Below are 18770 nucleotides of genomic sequence, written 5' to 3' on the forward strand. Positions count from 1 at the left end.
TAAATCGATCTAGCTAGGAATCATTTTTAGAAAATGTCATTTTATTCGTGTTTTATCGATAATCAACTTAAACATAAACTTAACTTTTTCTATCGGTAAGATCGAAAAATATTATTTATATTTCATCTTTTTATTATTAATTCGTACTTAAATATAATTTCCAAAAAACACAATTTAAAAAAAAAATACGGTCATCCAGATTTTAGATATAAAAACTAAACTGTATCAAAATAAGAGTTGTTTTTGATAAAGATACGATTAAATAAACAAAAACAGTGCTCTTTATTTAATATATTAATAAAACTGTAGAAACATTTTTTAAGAAAATATAACTATCAAAAGATTATATATTTTATATCAGTAGAAAATTAAAAAGTATGCAAACAGTTGTATAGAAAATGGTCAGTGAACTTTTATTGTGGCCAGCATTATCGTCAGCACTGACCGGAAGGCTTTTGAGGAAAGTTTAAATAAGACCGTATCATATATGCTTTTTATTTAAATACATAGCTTATATAGTAAAAATATATGTAGTGTAATTTTTTGTAAATTATTATTTATGATTTTTGTAAAAAGTTTTTAAAAAGATCATTCTCGTTAGAGCTTAAACTGTACTCAGAGACTTCCCAAAATGAGAATTATCGATTAATGAAATTGCGCCCTAAGGGATGATTGCATGGAATCGTATGTATGTCCAATTATAGAATCGTTTTAAAAGCAATCATTGCGATCTGCGATACGATGGCGTGTATGAATTTGTAACGAGTCGTGCGCTCGGCGGGAAAATATTAAAAGAGCGGGAACTCGACTGTCACAGTTAAAGTGAAAGATTAATTAAAAACCAGGCACTGAATGCAATAATGAGTTCTACTATCGAGGGAATTTCTTTTTTTATATCATAAGGGGGCAAACGAGCGATCGGCCGCCTGAAATCGCTGAAATAGCGAAGTGACCGTTGCCAATAAACATACGCAATTGCATATGCGTTGCCCACCTTTAATCGACGGAGGAGAGGATGCACAAAAAGAAAATATTTTCTCTTTCCATGCATCCTCTAATCCGGAAAGTCCACTTCCACTTCCCAACCCTTCCTCATAGGAAAAAGGGTGGGAAGGGGAAGAGGACTGAATTAGGCCTCCGGGACGCACACTCATCAGACGAAACGCGGAATTGCTTCCACTTGACGCCTGTCTTCTGTGTGGTCGTGGTATTTCACCGGGCGAGCTGGGCCAATTCGTGCGAAGATGTTAAAGCGGGCTCTACCACTGTTGTGGCATAAATTCTTGTTATGATGTAGTTTTTTTTAAATAGCGCAATAATATAGGTTTTCTAATTTACTTCACTCTCTTTCTCACTCTTTCATTAATGTTTAGCATGTATAACTTTGATTTAACTTCCTTTCTAAAACAAATGGCACTGGATTATTTGTATTTTAGTTAATTTGTTGCCGTCTAACGAACCTCTGATATACTTAAGAGCAGGATCCTCACGACACAGGCTGCGCCTAGTGCAAGGGTTCAAGTATTTACCAGTACTAATACCCAACTTTTATTGTATCCATTAATTATCTTAGCTTAACTTTTCAATGTAAACTTAAGTTGTTGGATTTTAATAAATTAAATTTTTCATTTTTTTAACTTTTGAATTTCATAATGTTTTATTTATTAACCGCAAAAAAGAATGCAATGGATTAATAAAATATGTTAAAAAATGTATATTAATATTTTGTAAATACACTTGTAAGTCTAATTTTTTTTAAATAAATTACAAATTATTTATTTAACCAACACATGTCAAGACGTGAAGGGATCCGCCATTTTGTCTTGCACAACGAAGATTGATTGCGTTGCTTTTTGTAAAACATTTTCTGTATAAAATATACGTAACATAAAAATAATCTCATCAGTCAAAAAGGTTGTTTATTAGATGTTTTATATCAATACTAGCTGTCGCCCGCGACTCCGTCCGCGAGGATATATAAAAAAACTTAATTAGTGTAGCCCACCCACCCATCCATCCACATCACATCCATCTAAACATACGTATTTATAATATTAGTAAGTTAAATAAAATAAGCTCTTCAAGGCATAAATTCTAAAAAAAAATGAATAAATAGTATCCTATGTCCGTCTCTTGGCTCTAAGCTACCTCCTCACCAATTTTCAACCATATCGGTAAAGCCGTTCTTGAGTTATAAATAGTGTAACTAACACGACTTTCTTATATATATATATAGATTATTATGCTACACTAGTTTTTTTTTAGTTAAGAATTTTTTCACGCAATAAATCCAAATAAGTATTTTTGCATATTATTTACGATTTAATTATTCATTTTTTGAAAATGCGACTTAATTTTTGTACTCATTTTGAAATATTGATGGCAAATGGCAATTTTTTAACCAATACATTTCTAAAAAAAATATGTTGACTACGATTATGCGTATATCTTGTCACCTTTAGTGTTATAACAAAGTTTTATATTCAATAAACCCTATAATATAACTTGTCATCAAGTACGTGACGCATTTTATTGCATTCGTACGGCTTTTATTCAATTGATGGGTTTCCTAATGCGAATTCTTTATTTGTACATTATAAATGAAACTAACAAACCGTTAAAATTCAATATATTAATCTCTTACATGTTTAATCTAATTTGTCACGACAAAGATAGAAAACAATATCTAACAAACAAGAAAAAGATATGTATGTCACATATCGCTTCTGAATGTCGTCTGTATTTTATTTGCCTATGAAAATTATAAAGTGTCTATAAAACTGCATATCAAAATGTGTTTTTAAAGGATTTAAGATATGACGACGTGTTAGTTTGTCGTGACATTGTATTCACTTAATTGATGACAGCCAATAATATGTCACTCAGATGTCATGTCAGACTGGCTTAAATTGGTGTCGTTAACACCAATTTAAGCCAATCTTTTACAAATTACGTATACGCACTTTTTTGTATTAATTCGTTTGATATGCAATTTGATAATTTCATTTTATCTAGACAAATTACATACAGGCGGTATTCGCGATCGTTCGGTGACTACACGTTTATATGCACCTGTAGATAATTGCCTGTCGAGGCATGAGGAGGGCTATCCCCTATAAGCGGAGGCTCACGTCAGACAAATGCAATCAATCGCCGTTGAAATTCGATTCATCGGAGCCCTTAACGATTTTTATTCGATTAATTACAGCAAATCTTGTTTAAGTTTAAAAACGTGTGATGAATTTTATATTTTATTGTGTTGAGTTTATTGCTTTACAGATAAGGATAATTTATTATAAACATACTGGCCACTAATATAAAATATTTTTTGAAAATAGAATCATTTTATTACTTTTTTTCTACAGAATTTCTTACTTCGTGACAATTTAGCGATAGATCTTTGCTTGTGTTCTATCTTTAACACGAAGTTTAATCTTCCAAAGAGATCTTAAGACAGTTATGGATCAATAAAATAAACTAAGCCTAACTACATGCTTTACATATTTTTTCAGCTGAAATAATCAGAAATATTTATGTTTTTTTTTGTCTAATATAAAAAATACCTCACCTTCATTCCTTGCCATGTTATATACTTGTTTATAAATTAAATCTGAAATAACACATATCATATCCCATCAAACTGAATTGATGATATAATCTTCAAAAATAGGTAATAATAATCACTTATATATAAATAAATCTAGACAAACGGAAGCTCGCCCGCATTAGGATTTATCTAGCACTAGAATCTGTCCAAACTTAGACCATGCTCTAGGTACGCTATAGATCTAGATTCTAGATAATCCTCATGATATATGATTCAAGTAACTGCAAAACATACATGGAGCATAGACATAGTATGATATGATTACATCTGAACGAGAAACAATGTAATGGTTACTACTCGTAATTTGTCAATCAAAAAAGAGTTAATTCGCTTTAGAAAATGTACACTATAGTCTAAATAAAATCATGCAGCAATATTGTAAAATATTAAATGCTATTACGTTCAATATTACTTATATCTACCAGAATAATTTAAACTGAATAATTCTGTAATCTTACTTATAAATGCGAAAGTTAATACGGATGGATAGATAGATGTTTGTTAGAAGGTATCTGCGAAACAACAGTGGTAGAGCCCGCTTTAACATCTTCGCACGAATTGGCCCGGTCCGCCCGGTGAAATACCACGACCACACAGAAGACAGGCGTCAAGTGGAAGCAATTCCGCGTTTCGTCTGATGAGTGTGCGTCCCGGAGGCCTTATTCAGTCCTCTTTTCCTTCCCACCCTTTTTCTTATAAGGAAAGGATGGGAAGTGGAAATGGACTTTCCGGATGAGAGGATGCATGGGAAGGGAAAATATTTTCTTTCTGTGCATCCTCTCCTCCGTCGATTAAAGGTAGGCAACGCATATGCAATTGCGTATGTCATGGGTAACGGTCACTTCGCTATTTCAGCGATTTGAGGTGGCCGCTCGCTCGTTTGCCACTTTATGATATAAAAAAACAACGGATCTTGAAGAAATTTGGCAAAGATGTAGAACATAGTCTGGAAGAACACATATACAGCGTACACGCCATAAGTCCATGCCGGAGGGAGGGGACGTCAGTCGATGTCAGACTTTTGGACCGGCAATACGTGTCGGTACGTGAACGAGCAATATAACGCAACGAATGCTACATTACTGATTTTTTTTATAATTACACGCAGACGGACCAACAGGTAGTAATATTATAAAATTGTTTTTTTTTGTTTGATTGTTTGCAATAGATAGGCTCCGAAACTACTACACAGATTTGCAAAGTTCTTTGACTGTTGGAAAGTTATACTATCCCCAAGTGACAAAGACTATATTTATTCCCAGTTTTTTTTTATTCCACGTGAACGAAGACAATTTAACTGATATTAATAATAACTTAGATGTTACTTAATATTTTAATTAATTAAATAAATGCATAAAATTCACAAGGAGTTGAACATTAGATAACTAACAGAAGTTTACTTGTAATAAAACGCTTCCAGTTAAAGTTACTCGTAGGTCCCGAATACTTTATACTAGACTTCTAGTTTCAAAACTAGGCTAAACTTAGTCATGAGCCGTGAAAGTTAGGGCTACTTTGTTGTGTAATTTATATCGTTTTGTCGTCTCTCTCATTATCTTTGAAAACAAGAGAGACAACTAATATGATATATGTACGTCCTACAGCAGTGGAATATCAAAGAAACTATAGCTAGGATTTTTGTAAATCATGGTTTGAGAAAAATATGATTACTTTTAAACTGAAATCTGACTAATATTACAAATGCGAATGTTTGGATTGATGTTTGTCACTAGGTATCTGTGTCCAGCTGTATGAATCTCACTGAAATTTGTCATAGATGTAGAACATAGTCTGGAAGAACAGGTACGCTACTATTTTGGACTTTTTTAAATTCGGACTGTCCTAGCGTTTTTTGTAATTGTTATTGACTTTAGAGGTATTTACATATATGACATCATGGCATCATCAGCTCACTATATGTCACCACCGAGGGGCTCGGAGCCTACCCTAAGTTAAGGGTGATTAGGCCATAGTCAACCACGCTGGCCAAGTGCGGGTTGGTTGACTTCACACATATCTTTTAATTTCTTCTCAGATATGTGCAGGTTGCATCACGATGTTTTCCTTCACCGTAAGAACGTCGGATAAATGTACATATGTAAATCGAAAATCGAAAAACACATTGGTACACGGCGGGATTCGAACCAAGGACCTGCAGATTGCAATTCAAGTGCTTGACCACTGAGCCACCGACGCTACCATATATAAAATAATGTATTTTTCTTAAGATTCTTACGTTGTTCGTATGTTGAATTGTAATTTGATCTGTCAACGAAGGAATTTCGTAAACAAATACCCATCTTCTTGATGTCGTATAAATCAAAATACACGATTTAATAAAAGTAAATTCGACTTCCCAAATAGAATATAAATGAAACTGAAAAAGCGAAATCATGACACAAGTGTTCCAATAAGATGCGATGGTGGCTCCATCTTTTCCTATTTTATATCCGCCTGTTACTTTGTTTTTCTATTTGCCAAAGAACTTTATATTAGCATTCTCTTACATCTTGTATTGGTTTTATTTAAAAAGTAAAGTAAGATACACATTTATTACCACACAGCACCTATCTGCGATATCAAAAATATGTGTGAAGTCAACCCGCACTGGGCCAACGTGGTTGACTATGGCCTAGTCACTTTAACTTAGGATAGGCTCCGAGCACCTCAGTGGAAACATATAGTGTGCTGATGATGAATTTAAACGAAATTGCTCGTAATGTCCTCTCTATAAGTATTATATTTGAATCTCTTTGGTCTTTATACTTGTGTACAGCGAACTTATCTATTTTATAATATATCAACGATTTATTATAGTTATATATATAAAAATCAATTGCTGTTCGTTAGTCTCGCTAAAACTCGAAAACGGCTGAACGGATTTATCTTATCTTAGTCTTGAAATGTTCGCAGAGGTCTAGAGAAGGTATAAAAGATGAGAAAAATTCGAATAATTGCCAGGAACTAATTAAGTTTTTTTTTATTTCCACAAGGACGTCATCGCGGGCGACAGCTAGTATTGTATAAAAAAGTGCATTTAATATTGCGAAGTCTTCGTATATCTTTTTTGGTAATGTTAACATTAAAATATAGGAGTTATCTAGTATAGGGTTGAGGAAGGCATTTGGGATATTGCCAGTCGTATGGAGCCAAGAATGAACTGTTAAATTACTTTGAAATCAGATCTCAATAAGAATTGCAGAGACTTTGATAATAATAAAAGATAGACCTACATATACAAGATCTTAAAAATGTTATATTACCTTATTTATTTTTGTTTATCTGTGTTGTAAGTTGCTATTTATATCTACATATATATATACATTTAAAATTTTTGTTTTTGATTTTGGTCTCGGAAACCCTCGATAAGAGACTCTTATTCTTCAATTAAATACCTGACTGCAGTTAGATATATCTATATATAAAAGAAAGTCGTGTTAGTTACAGTATTTATAACTCAAGAACGGCTTTACTGATATGGCTGAAAATTATATATATAATTTTCTCTTATCGAGGGTTTCCGAGACCAAAAACAAAAATTTTAAACACGTTGTCATCTATGTTTTACAGATAAATTTTGGTATCAGAAATCCACTGTTATTAAGTACGAGAAAAACAATGCCACAAGTTGCAAACATTACTTGCTTATTTTGTACTTGATAGTGAAAATTATAATACATACGAGTACAATGATCTATAATCTTAAATAAAGCGGAAAATCTTCTTAAGTTTCTTTTGTTTGAGATAGTATAAAACCAACTACATTCCCGAGGCAAGACAATTTTACAAACGACGTGTTATATGTAATGTTAATTATTCATTTCTAAAGTTGCCTTTGCATTGGCCGGGATTTTCGTTACCCTACAATCGGCACGAGTGAGATTTTGCCGTGAAACTTTAGCTCGGTCGAAAGCTCGAAATGGGTCGCCGCGAGCTTTTTAGGGTTACGCTCGGAAATACAACGGGGTCAAGTGACAGTAAGTCGGGGGAGTCCCCCCTTAAGGGGGAGTGAAAAATAAATTTATTTTCACAGCTGCTCGAAAAATTGTTCTCATAAACATGCCACTAATTTATTCTTGTGTTTTGTTAGAATTTTTGTTGTTTTTGTTTCTTGTTTTTTTTTGTTAAAGTTGAGTCGGATTAAATGTGAGATATCTAAAATATGGAGAATTAAATTTTAAATATTTGTTTTTTTTATAACAAAGGGGACAAACGAGCAGCGGGAACACCGAGGTGTTCAACGACGCCCATGGACATCAGCAATACCAGAGGAACCGCAGATGCGTTGCCGGCCTTTGAGGTGGTGATAAGCTCGCTTCTTGACGGACCCTAAGTCGTAGCGGTTTGGAAATACCGTCGAGGACAGACCATTCCACAACGCTGCTGTGCGAGGCAGGAAGTTTCGCGCCAACCGCACGGTTGTGGATTGCCAGCCATCGAGATGGTGTGGATGGAACCTGGCGGTCTGTCGTGTCGTCCGATGACGGAACTCGGCGGCAGGAATCGTTCCAAACAATTCCTGCCGCCGAGTTCCAATGTTATTACGCTTTTTATTATTTTTAACATTTTCATATGTAAATGAAATACGATAAAACGTGCTATGACTCAGATTGTGATTGTCTCTTAAAAATAAACGAATAATATTCTTAACTCTATTAGCTATGAAGTAACAAAATTTGTAAAAGCAAGTGTCTTTATTGTTCAAAATTATGTTCGTAACAAACGTTTATACACAGAATAAAAAAGTTTTTTTTTTATTGTATAATTAAAACGTAATAATACAAATTATTAACAGAGTCTTATATGAAAATGAGTAAAAATAAAGACGGAAAAGTTTTTTTTTATTATCATAAGGTGGCAAACGAGCGATCGGCCACCTGAAATCGCTGAAATAGCGAAGTGACCGTTGCCCATAGGCATACGCAATTGCTTATGCGTTGCCTACCTTTAATCGACGGAGGAAAAATGCACAGAAAGAAAATATTTTCCCTTCCCATGGATCGTCTCATCCGGAAAGGCCACTTCCACTTCCCATCCTTTCCTTATAAGAAAAAGGGTGGGAAGGGAAGAGGACTAAATTAGGCCACCGGGACGCACACTCATCAGACGAAACGCGGAATTGCTTCCACTTTACGCCTGTTTTCTGTGGAGTCGTGGTATTTCACTAGGAAAGCCGGGCGAATTCGTGCGAAGATGTAAAAGCGGGCTCTACCACTGCTAAAGTTGAGGAAAATTATAATATATTCATAGTAAATGCCAGTTAACCAGTGTTACCAGTATTAAAAGTCAAAGAGACGAAGTTAAAAAGCAGCATTATGATAAAGGTCAAAGATTTTGATGCAGAAGAAGTTTAAAACATTTGTTTTAATTTATGCGGAACCAAAACGTATTCATTTAGAGGCACGTCTGACCGCGCACATTTCGAATTCAGGGGCGGTCACGGTGCCACGTTAGTGGGTCGCGTAGGAAATGTAAATTACCTTAATATCGGAGGTGAGTCGAATTTTAGCGACTTATATTTTAAGTTATAGCACCTCTGTATTTGTATCAAAGCATAACTCGTGGAGCTTAGTTGAAAACTTTGGAGTAAGCACATCTAACCCCGACATCGAATCGAACAAAAATAACAAAATTGACATGTAAATCTAGATATTAGTAGTAACAAGGAAGGTAACCAACAGTAAATTAATCTTTAGCTTTTCGATAAACGCTACTATCTCACAGAGTCATTTTACAAATAGTTTAGTAGCTCCTTAGGTTGGATTTCTATTGCTAAATTTTAATAATTAATAAATTGAATATTGATGGCCATCGTTTGTCCCTTTATATAAAAAAACTAAGAAATCCCTATAGTAAGAAAAATGTACAATTTTCTTCTCAATGAATAATCCTTTACCGTTATATAAAATACAGAATTAAGACACTAGACAGGAAGGGGAGGGCAGGGGAGGGGATATAGAATGTAGGTTAGTGGAGAATGAACAAGTTACGTTTATTGCTGTCAAAGCGGTTCACAAGGGCGCTAAAATGCCACTTGCAACATCTTGACATTTTATGTTTCTTATGTTCTATGTAAAGTTATGTATAAATATTATTCAGAAAAATTAAATAAAATAAGCTTCAATAGCCTAATGGTTAAGGGTACGGATTTCCGATCACGAGGCCGGGGGTTCGAATCCCGACATTCGACTATTGTCGTGAACCATATCCTAGCACAAGCATAGAGCTTAGTTGGAATGGTAAAAGAAATATTAGGACAAAAAAAAACTTCTAATATTTTAAAAAAAAAAACGAAATCCTTAAATCGACAAACGTTGAAAAACTATCGGTTATAACGACTAAAATACTTAGCCTTTAGATCCTGTGTGAACGTCATGTTACTTATGAAGAATATCATCAGCTCACTATACGTCCCCACTGAGGGGCTCGGAGCTTACCCTATATTACGGGTGACTAGGCCATAGTCAACCACGCTGGCCAAGTGCGGGTTGGTTGACTTCACACATATGTGCAGGTTGGATCACGATGTTTTCCTTCACCGTATGAACGTCGGATAAATGTACATATGTTATAATCGAAAAACACATTGGTACATGGCGGGATTCGAACCCAGGACCTGCAGATTGCAAGTCAAGTGCTTAAACCTCTGAGCCACCGACGCTCTTATGAACAATACAATATTATAAATACTATTATTTTTTAGCACCTTAGATTATTATCCGGTTTTTAGTTAGAAAAGAAATGATAATATCATATATATTTTGCAGAATAAATGTTGGAAAAATTACATAAAGGAAAATTAAAAAGGGTTGTCGTGATATTTTTAATATAATAAAAATGTAGATATACCGAAACGTTTATACTAATTAAGTTACGCTTTATAACGATCTGTTGGTTAAAACATCAATTTATAGCACCTCTTAAATTAACATAATACTTGAAATGAATTTATTTTTTTGGGGTTTTCGCGTATTTCGTAAATATTATATCTGCAACATTTGTAATAGGTACCCGTTCTCTTGAACGCTTATAAATATAAATTTAACGATCATCACCTCACTATACATCCCCAAAAAGGGATTCAAAGCCTACCCTATGTTAGGGGTGACTAGGCCATAGTCAACGCTGGCTCAGTGCGGGTTGACTTCTCACATATCTTTGCAGAATTGTTGCATGCATTACGATATTATCCTTTACTGTAAGAACTTCAGATAATACTTATGTAACTCGAAAAACAAATTGGTACTAGACGAGATTCGAACCCAGGACCTGCATATCAAGTCAAAAGCTTAACCCCTGAGCCACCGACGATCTTAAATTAAACTTTAAAACACATACTTAGCAAAGTAAAGATAGCTAGAACAATTCCATATTCAATCTTCAACTAATTAAAATAAATCTAAAGAAGTAACACCTACGCTTCATAGACATTGTAACAAATTGAAAAGACTGGAATCACTTGGAGCGTTTAATGTAAGTCTTTGTAAGGTTCACGTCGTTTGAAATATGTAAGTCCGTCTGTCACAGCCATTTGCAGCTTACGGACAGAATTAAAAAGGAATTTCGCTTTTATTACTTGTGCTCAGATAATTTTGCTAGTATCCTTTTTGTAGTAAGACTTGAGCGCAAATCTATTCAAAAAGGCACTTAGATTATTAAAATTTACTTTTTTGTAAACAGCTTGACATAAGTAATGAAATGCATTAGATGAATTGGTAGATTTAAATAAATAATTGTCAATAAGTAACTTTAATCTTACTTTTACTAACATTATAAATGCGAATGTTTGGATGTATGGATAGATGGATGTTTGTTAGAAGATATCTGTCGAAAGTCTCAACGGATCCTGACGAAATTTTGCATAGATGTAGAGCTAAATGTAGACATATAGGCTACTAATTAAGTTTTTTTATTCCGCGCGGAAGGAGTCGCGGGCGACAGCTAGTATAATATAAATGGAGATATGTAGATAACTGAATTCGGATATAAAACTTTTTGTGTATTTTAAAACCTAAATAAGTACAAGTGACACAAAATTGTTTCTCTCGCTCAACAAATTGTCTTTTGTTTTTCTTTGCGTTTTTTTTGAGACAATGGAAGCGAGATAAGTCGAGATAGAAATAAAGAATCACATTACTTTAAGCTCAGTCGCTTTCGTTTCGGTGAATTCGTTGAACTTTTTTTTTTTAAACAAAAGTTTATTTAACAAATGGCGTTTGACTGCCAGCGATATTTTATGAAAGTTATATTTTATAAATAATTTTACTATTGGCGTATAACTTTACAACTTAGAAAATATTTCCAGATATCATTACGAATTACTAATAAAATGATGAAATATGAATACTGTTTTTCGATCTTACCGATAGAAAAAGTTAAGTTTATGTTACTAAATTTTATGAAAATCGTTGGACCCGATTCCGAGATTCCAATTCATTACAATCATCATCGTCATCATCAGCTCACTATACGTCCCCACCGAGGGCCACGGAGCCTACCCTAAGTTAAGGGTGATTAGGACATAGTCAACCACGCTGGTCAAGACTTCACACATATCTTTGAATTTCTTCTCACATATGTGCAGGTTGCATCACGATGTTTTCCTTCACCGTAAGAACCTCGGATAAATGTACATACGAAAATCGGAAATCGAAAACACATTAGTACATGGCGGGATTCGAACCCAGGACTTGAAGATTTCAAGTCAAGTGCTTGACCCCTGAACCACCGACGCTCTCCCGACATTAATACTGGCTTTTAATTGCATTCGAATTTTAAATTTAAATAGAACTGAGAAATATATTTATCTAAGTGAATTCTTTTGTATATAGGATCTTTTAGTATTACATACTCGTAGAGGCGTAGGTACATTGTTACCTAGTTCATTGTTTTGTAACACTCACGTGATCGATGTTTTCCCCGTCTCATTTATGAGATAGTAATGGCCTTAAAAAAAGACAATACAAACAAAGCATCAAGCATCATTTTATGTATTAAAACAATGTATTTATATAAGAGTTACACAACGAAATAAATAACAAAAATGTTTAATTACTATTTGAGCTTAGTATCTTACTAGCATAAATGCGAATGTTTAGATGGATGGATGTTTGTTTGAAGACATCTCCAGAACGGCTGAACGGATAGCGATGAAATTTGTCATACATACAGAACGTAGACGTACTGTGTTGCGGGCGACAGCTAGTTATGTAATAAAGAAATACAAGTCATATTTCTTTTTGATTTAAATCTACACTTTGTTTAACTGTTAAAGTATAGATAGTTATTATAAAATGTATATATTAAGTAGTTACTATAAATACTATTCATTAGAACAGTGGTAGAGCCCGCTTTAACATCTTCGGACGAATCGGCCCGGCTCATCCGGTGAAATATCACGACCACACAGAAGACAGGCGTCAAGTGGAAGCAATTCCGCGTTTCGTCTGATGAGTGTGCGTCCCGGAGGCCTAATTTAGTCCTCTTTCCCTTTCCATCCTTTTCTTTATAAGGAAAGGATGGGAAGTGGAAGTGGACTTTACGGATGAGAGGATGCATGGAAAGAGAAGATATTTTCTTTCTGTGCATCCTATCCTCCGTTGATTAAAGGTAGGCAACGCATATGCAATTGCGTGTCTATGGGCAGCAGTCACTTCGCTATATCAGCGATTTCAGGTGGCCGCTCGCTCGTTTGCCACCTTATGACATAAAAAAATCACATGGAAAAAACTTCCAGTCACTAGCTATTAAAGGATGCTTAAATGGAAGTCCCGGCACAAGTAAGTACCATTTTTGTTACAATAATAAATAATTTTGTTACAATTTTTGTTTTGTTACACTTGTTTGCAATAATACGAGTAAGTAGCTAGTCAGCTATCTTTATGTCTATATTTTCAAGGTCTTGTACTGTACTGCGCCGTTAGCTCTATTTTAGGCCTAATTATGAAGTACGAAGAAATAGACGCTATTTTACACCGACTAATAGACGAGGCAACTCTTTTAATGCTTGAAAATGTTTCGCACAGTTTTCCCGTTGTCAAACGAGATTCCCTTTACGAGAACTAATTCAACTAATGGCATTTCGTAGTTGGCGGTTTCGTCTTTTAATTAGCTAATTATGTTCATACTTTTCATCTTTTATCACTATTAAAATAAGCTTGGAATTAAAAATGCGTGCAACGAAGCGTGACGAGGGGACATACTTCTCTGAATTGAATTAAAAAAGAGCCAATGAAGAATTACAACTTTACAATATTCAATTACCATTGCATGTATAACCGTTGCCTGCAAACTCTGTTCGCATAAAATATAAAAACGAACTTAATAAGTAGTCTATGTGTTCTTACAGACTATGTTCTACATCTATACCAAATTTCATCAAAATCCGTTGAGCCATTCTGGACATACTTTCTAGCAAACATCTATCTATAAATCTAAACTTTTGCATTTATAATATTAGCAAGATATTTATAATATTTTTACAGTTAAAATGCAAAATTAAAAAGTATTATTATATAATGAACTATATAAAGAGTATATTAGAAAGCAATAATTCAATTTCTGTAATTCATTTTGACTAACAAATAAGATTTGATCGGCTATATATCCATTGATTCGGTATACAACGCCGGAGGGAATACGAGCATCGAATTGTCCGAATTCGGAGCCGGCATAACGATGCCCAGACAATTATGATTCATGATGGCATTTAAGAGCAATACTACGTTAAATTGCACAACGAACCAAACAGCTATTGAGATGTTATCGGAACATATGTCGAGTATTATTTAGTGTTTGATAAACGAGTATAAGAGCTCTTGACTTGCAATCTGCAGGTCCTGGGTTCGAATCCCGCCACGTACCAGTGTGTTTTTCTATTATCGATTTACATATGTACATTTATCCGACGTTCTTACGGTGAAGGAAAACATCGTGATGTAACCTGCACATATCTGAGAAGAAATTCAAAGATATGTGTGAAGTAAACCAACCCGCACTTGGCCAGCGTGGTTGACTATGGCCTAATCACCCTTAACTTTGGGTAGGCTCCGAGCCCCTCGGTGGGGACGTATAGTGAGCTGATCATGATGATGATGATGATGATTTTCTTTATTGTTTTTATAAACATAATTAATGATGTTAGTGTATATTATTAACAATAAAATACAACAGACGAAAAACTTTCAGAATTCAATTGTTTTGGAAAAGAATTAGTGTAAATTTTATAACAAGATTTGAACATAGCATAGAAATGTTCGCATAATTCTGAATCCAGTTTAATGTAATGCCTAGAATAGTTTCATGGGCTTTGATTTATAGTCACGCGATCTCAGTTATCTTGTCCCGTCATTTCCTGGTCCGTTACTAAGTCACGCTTAAAATACATGAGTAATGAAACTGCGCCTACTTTTGACAACAACATCCTTTGACCGCGTTTTTATAAGACTCTGTTAACTAAAAGAGGTCAAAGAACTTTGCTATAAAATATTCTTTATTAATTCTTTGTTATATTATAAAATGAGAGTGTCGGTGGCTCAGGGGTCCAGCACTTGACTTACAATCTGCAGGTCCTGGGTTCGAATCCCGCCATGTACCAATGTGTTTTTCGATTTCCGATTTACATATGTATAATACATTTATCCGACGTTTTTACGATGAAGGAAAACATCGTGATGCAACCTGCACATATCTGAGAAGAAATTCAAAGATATGTGTGAAGTCAACCAACACGCACTTGGCCAGCGTGGTTGACTATGGACTATGGCTGATGCTGATGATGATTGAATAATATTATAAATATAAATGCCTACACGAATGGATGGATAGATTTTGTTAGAAGGTATCTTCAGAACACCTCCTTGGATCCCAATGAAATTTGACGTAGATGTTTAATTTCCATTCCGTGCTTACGGATTCGCGGGCGACACCTCGTCAAAGATAAACTACGTAATTTGTCGTAAACTAAATCCTCTAAATGCTATAAATTTAGAATATTCATCAAGATTCCATAAAACTATTAACTAACACTTAAATTGTATACGTAAATTGAACTCTAACTCATTTGTATAAAGTCGAAGTTCCTTTGTTTATTGTTTACAACATTTGGACGTACATAATCAAATAGGGAATTTAATGCAACCGGCATTATATTGAGTGCCAACTCTAGATTATTGTGCCATAATTGACACCATTATAATACAAGCTCCCATTTGGGAGCTTATCTTAATTGCTGCACGACTGGGAAATGCTATCTAACTGTATCTTATATTTATAGACCAACTAGCTGTTGCCTGCGACTTCGTCCGCTCGTAATGACAAAAACTAAATTAGTAGCCTATATATTTCTTACATACTATGTTCTATATCTATGCCAGATACATTTAGATGTTCTGTAGATACCTTCTAACATCCATCCATCTAAACTTACGCATTTATAATAGTAGTAAGATTATTGAACAAGCCCTAATAGCTTAATGGTTAACGGTACATACCACTGTTGTAGCGTTCATGAGTTTGTATCCCGGCAATCGACTATTATACTAACCACATCCGAACACAAGCTTTTTCAATTTGACCTTGAATAGGTGTACGAGTAAGAAATGCTGCTAAATTAATTATTTAAATCCTGTAATGTTTAAAAAAAAAATCTTGCTATATATCTCCCATTCAAGTTATAAAACTTTTTAAATAAAATAAAAAGTGTTTGACTTTCGTTCTTTTCTCTGAAAAGTCGCGATGTTCTTGTTAAGAAACAAGAACTCGTTAAAAATTTTATAAAACTAAATAAATAAGACATTTCCTATATTTATATTTTATTTATTTACTTCTGTTATAAAAAATGTATTCGAATTTCAAAATATAAAGGTCTACATTTTAACATTATAAATAAAAAACAGTAAAAATTTTAATAAACGGTCAGTAAACCACAGAGAAATATTTAAAAATAAAACTTTTAAACAGTGGAAAAATTATTCTTTTATTAAAAAAGATTATCGTGTAGCAGTTTGGAAATAAGCGACAAAGCTAAAGAGAGCTTACATGCTAATTAAGTACTTAAGTAAACAATTTAACTGAAGGCTAAACCTCGCTTGCAACGGCTGAGTATTTTCCCCGGAGAGCCTTTTATTTAGCGTAATATTCACATTTTGCGTTATGCTTAGGATTTTATAAAAATGTTAAAATTCTTCCCACTATTATGACATAAAAAGAAACCCAACTCTTAACTTTTACGACCGTCTTATTTAGGGGTGATAATTTAAATCTTAATTTCTTATAATTAATTTTATTATTTACTATATACATCCAAGAGATTTACGTAAATCCTTAGTAATACAATTATTTGGATGGATGCATGGATGTTAGTTTGAAGGTATTTCGACAACAGCTCTATGGAACGCTGAAATTTGGCATAGATGTAGAACATACTCTGGAAGAGCACATAGGCTACTAATTAGGTTTTTTAATACCGCGCGTACGATGTCGCGGGTGACAATTAGTGCTAGATAAATTACAACAATGCCTAGTTGTCACCTGAGATTTCGTCTGCAAAAAATGACAAAAATATTTGTGTACTGATTGTTTATGACATTTTATAATAATTCAGTTTAGTAACATTTCCTAGTCTCTGAGAGCGATGGAAAAGTGACACAGAGTATTGGATTAAGTTTGGTAAAACTTCTAATATTTTGAAGCCCATAATCAAAAGCAATTTGTTTAATCATCATCATCAGCTCACTATACGTCCCCACCGAAGGGCTCGGAGCCTACCCTAAGTTAAGGGTGATTAGGCCATAGTCAATCACGCTGGCCAAGTGCGGGTTGGTTGACTTCACACATATCTTTGAATTTCTTCTCAGATATGTGACCGTAAGAACGTCGGATAAATGTACATATGTAAATCGGAAATGGAAAAACACATTGGTACATGGCGGGATTCGAACCCAGGACCTGCAGATTGCAAGTCAAGTGCTTGACCACTGAGCCAATTTACCCTTTGGTTTTACCATTTGTTTAATGATTCAACAGAATCCAGATAATGTACATTTCACGAACAATCCTGGATCGCGTGCTTCAGAGTAATAAATCAATATGTCATTCTTTTATGAAGAATGATTTAGTATTATTCGTGGATATTAATCATTTATTACTAGATTTTAGAGCGTTGGTTCATTGGTTAAGCATTGACTTGTAATTTGCAGAACCTGGGTATAACCCATGTACCAATAATTTTTCGATTTACATATGTACATTTATCCGACGTTTTTATTGTGATGGAAAACTTCGTGATGCAACCTACACATATCTGCGAAGAAAATCAGAGATATGTGTTAAGTCAATTTGCACTGGGTAAGCGTTGACTTTGGCCTAGTCAACCCCTAATTTAGGTAAGTCTCAGAGCCCCTCAGTGGGGGCTAGATTTTAATATACAGTGTAATTATTGGATAAATAAATTGTTTGAATATATCATCAAAAAATCTCCGTCTTTTTAACTACCAAGGTTCGAATAACCTCGAGTCACTATGAGCATTTTGTATTACAATAATATCTACTTACTAATGTACCTTCGAAGCTCATTTCTCATGACATCGGGAACAATTTGTAACATGAGATGGCGCGAAATATTGAGTGTCATCTGTGTGAAGGTAATAGTCCTGCTCGAATGACGGAGTATGTCATACGTCATTGGTCACTGTCACATTTACCACCGTGCCACCTGCATATATCTGAGAAGAAATTCAAAGATATGTGTGAAGTCAACCAACCCGCACTTGGCCAGCGTGGTTGACTATGGCCTAATCACCCTTAACTTAGGGTAGGCTCCGAGCCCCTCGGTGGGGACGTATAGTGAGCTGATGATGATGATGATTCGTACTAAAATACACCGTCATAACATACTTTATTAGCTACTAGCTGTCGCCCACGAATGCGTATGCGTGAAATAAAAAAAAAACAGATTAGTAGTACACGTAGAACATAGTCTGGAAGAACTCCAGACTATGTTCTACCTTTGTACCCATTGATATCCATGCAGCCGTTCTGGAGTTATCTTGTAACAAACATCCATCCATCTAAATATTCGTATTTAAAATATTAGTAACATTGTCGAGGTTACTTAGTATCAATTTATTATAGGTTTAAAAAAAATAACAAGCAAGAAAAACTT

General features: G+C 34.4%; 1 protein-coding gene across 1 annotated transcript in view; it reads right to left on the minus strand.

Moving 5' to 3' along the window:
- LOC106114001 (sodium/potassium/calcium exchanger Nckx30C) overlaps positions 1-18770 on the minus strand; it is a 64798-nt gene that overhangs the window by 37055 nt on the left and 8973 nt on the right. The gene's annotated exons all lie outside the window — the stretch shown is intronic.

This window comes from Papilio xuthus, unplaced genomic scaffold (genome assembly GCF_000836235.2).
Source record: "Papilio xuthus unplaced genomic scaffold, Pxut_1.1 DF828142.1, whole genome shotgun sequence".
NCBI lineage: Eukaryota > Metazoa > Arthropoda > Insecta > Lepidoptera > Papilionidae > Papilio > Papilio xuthus.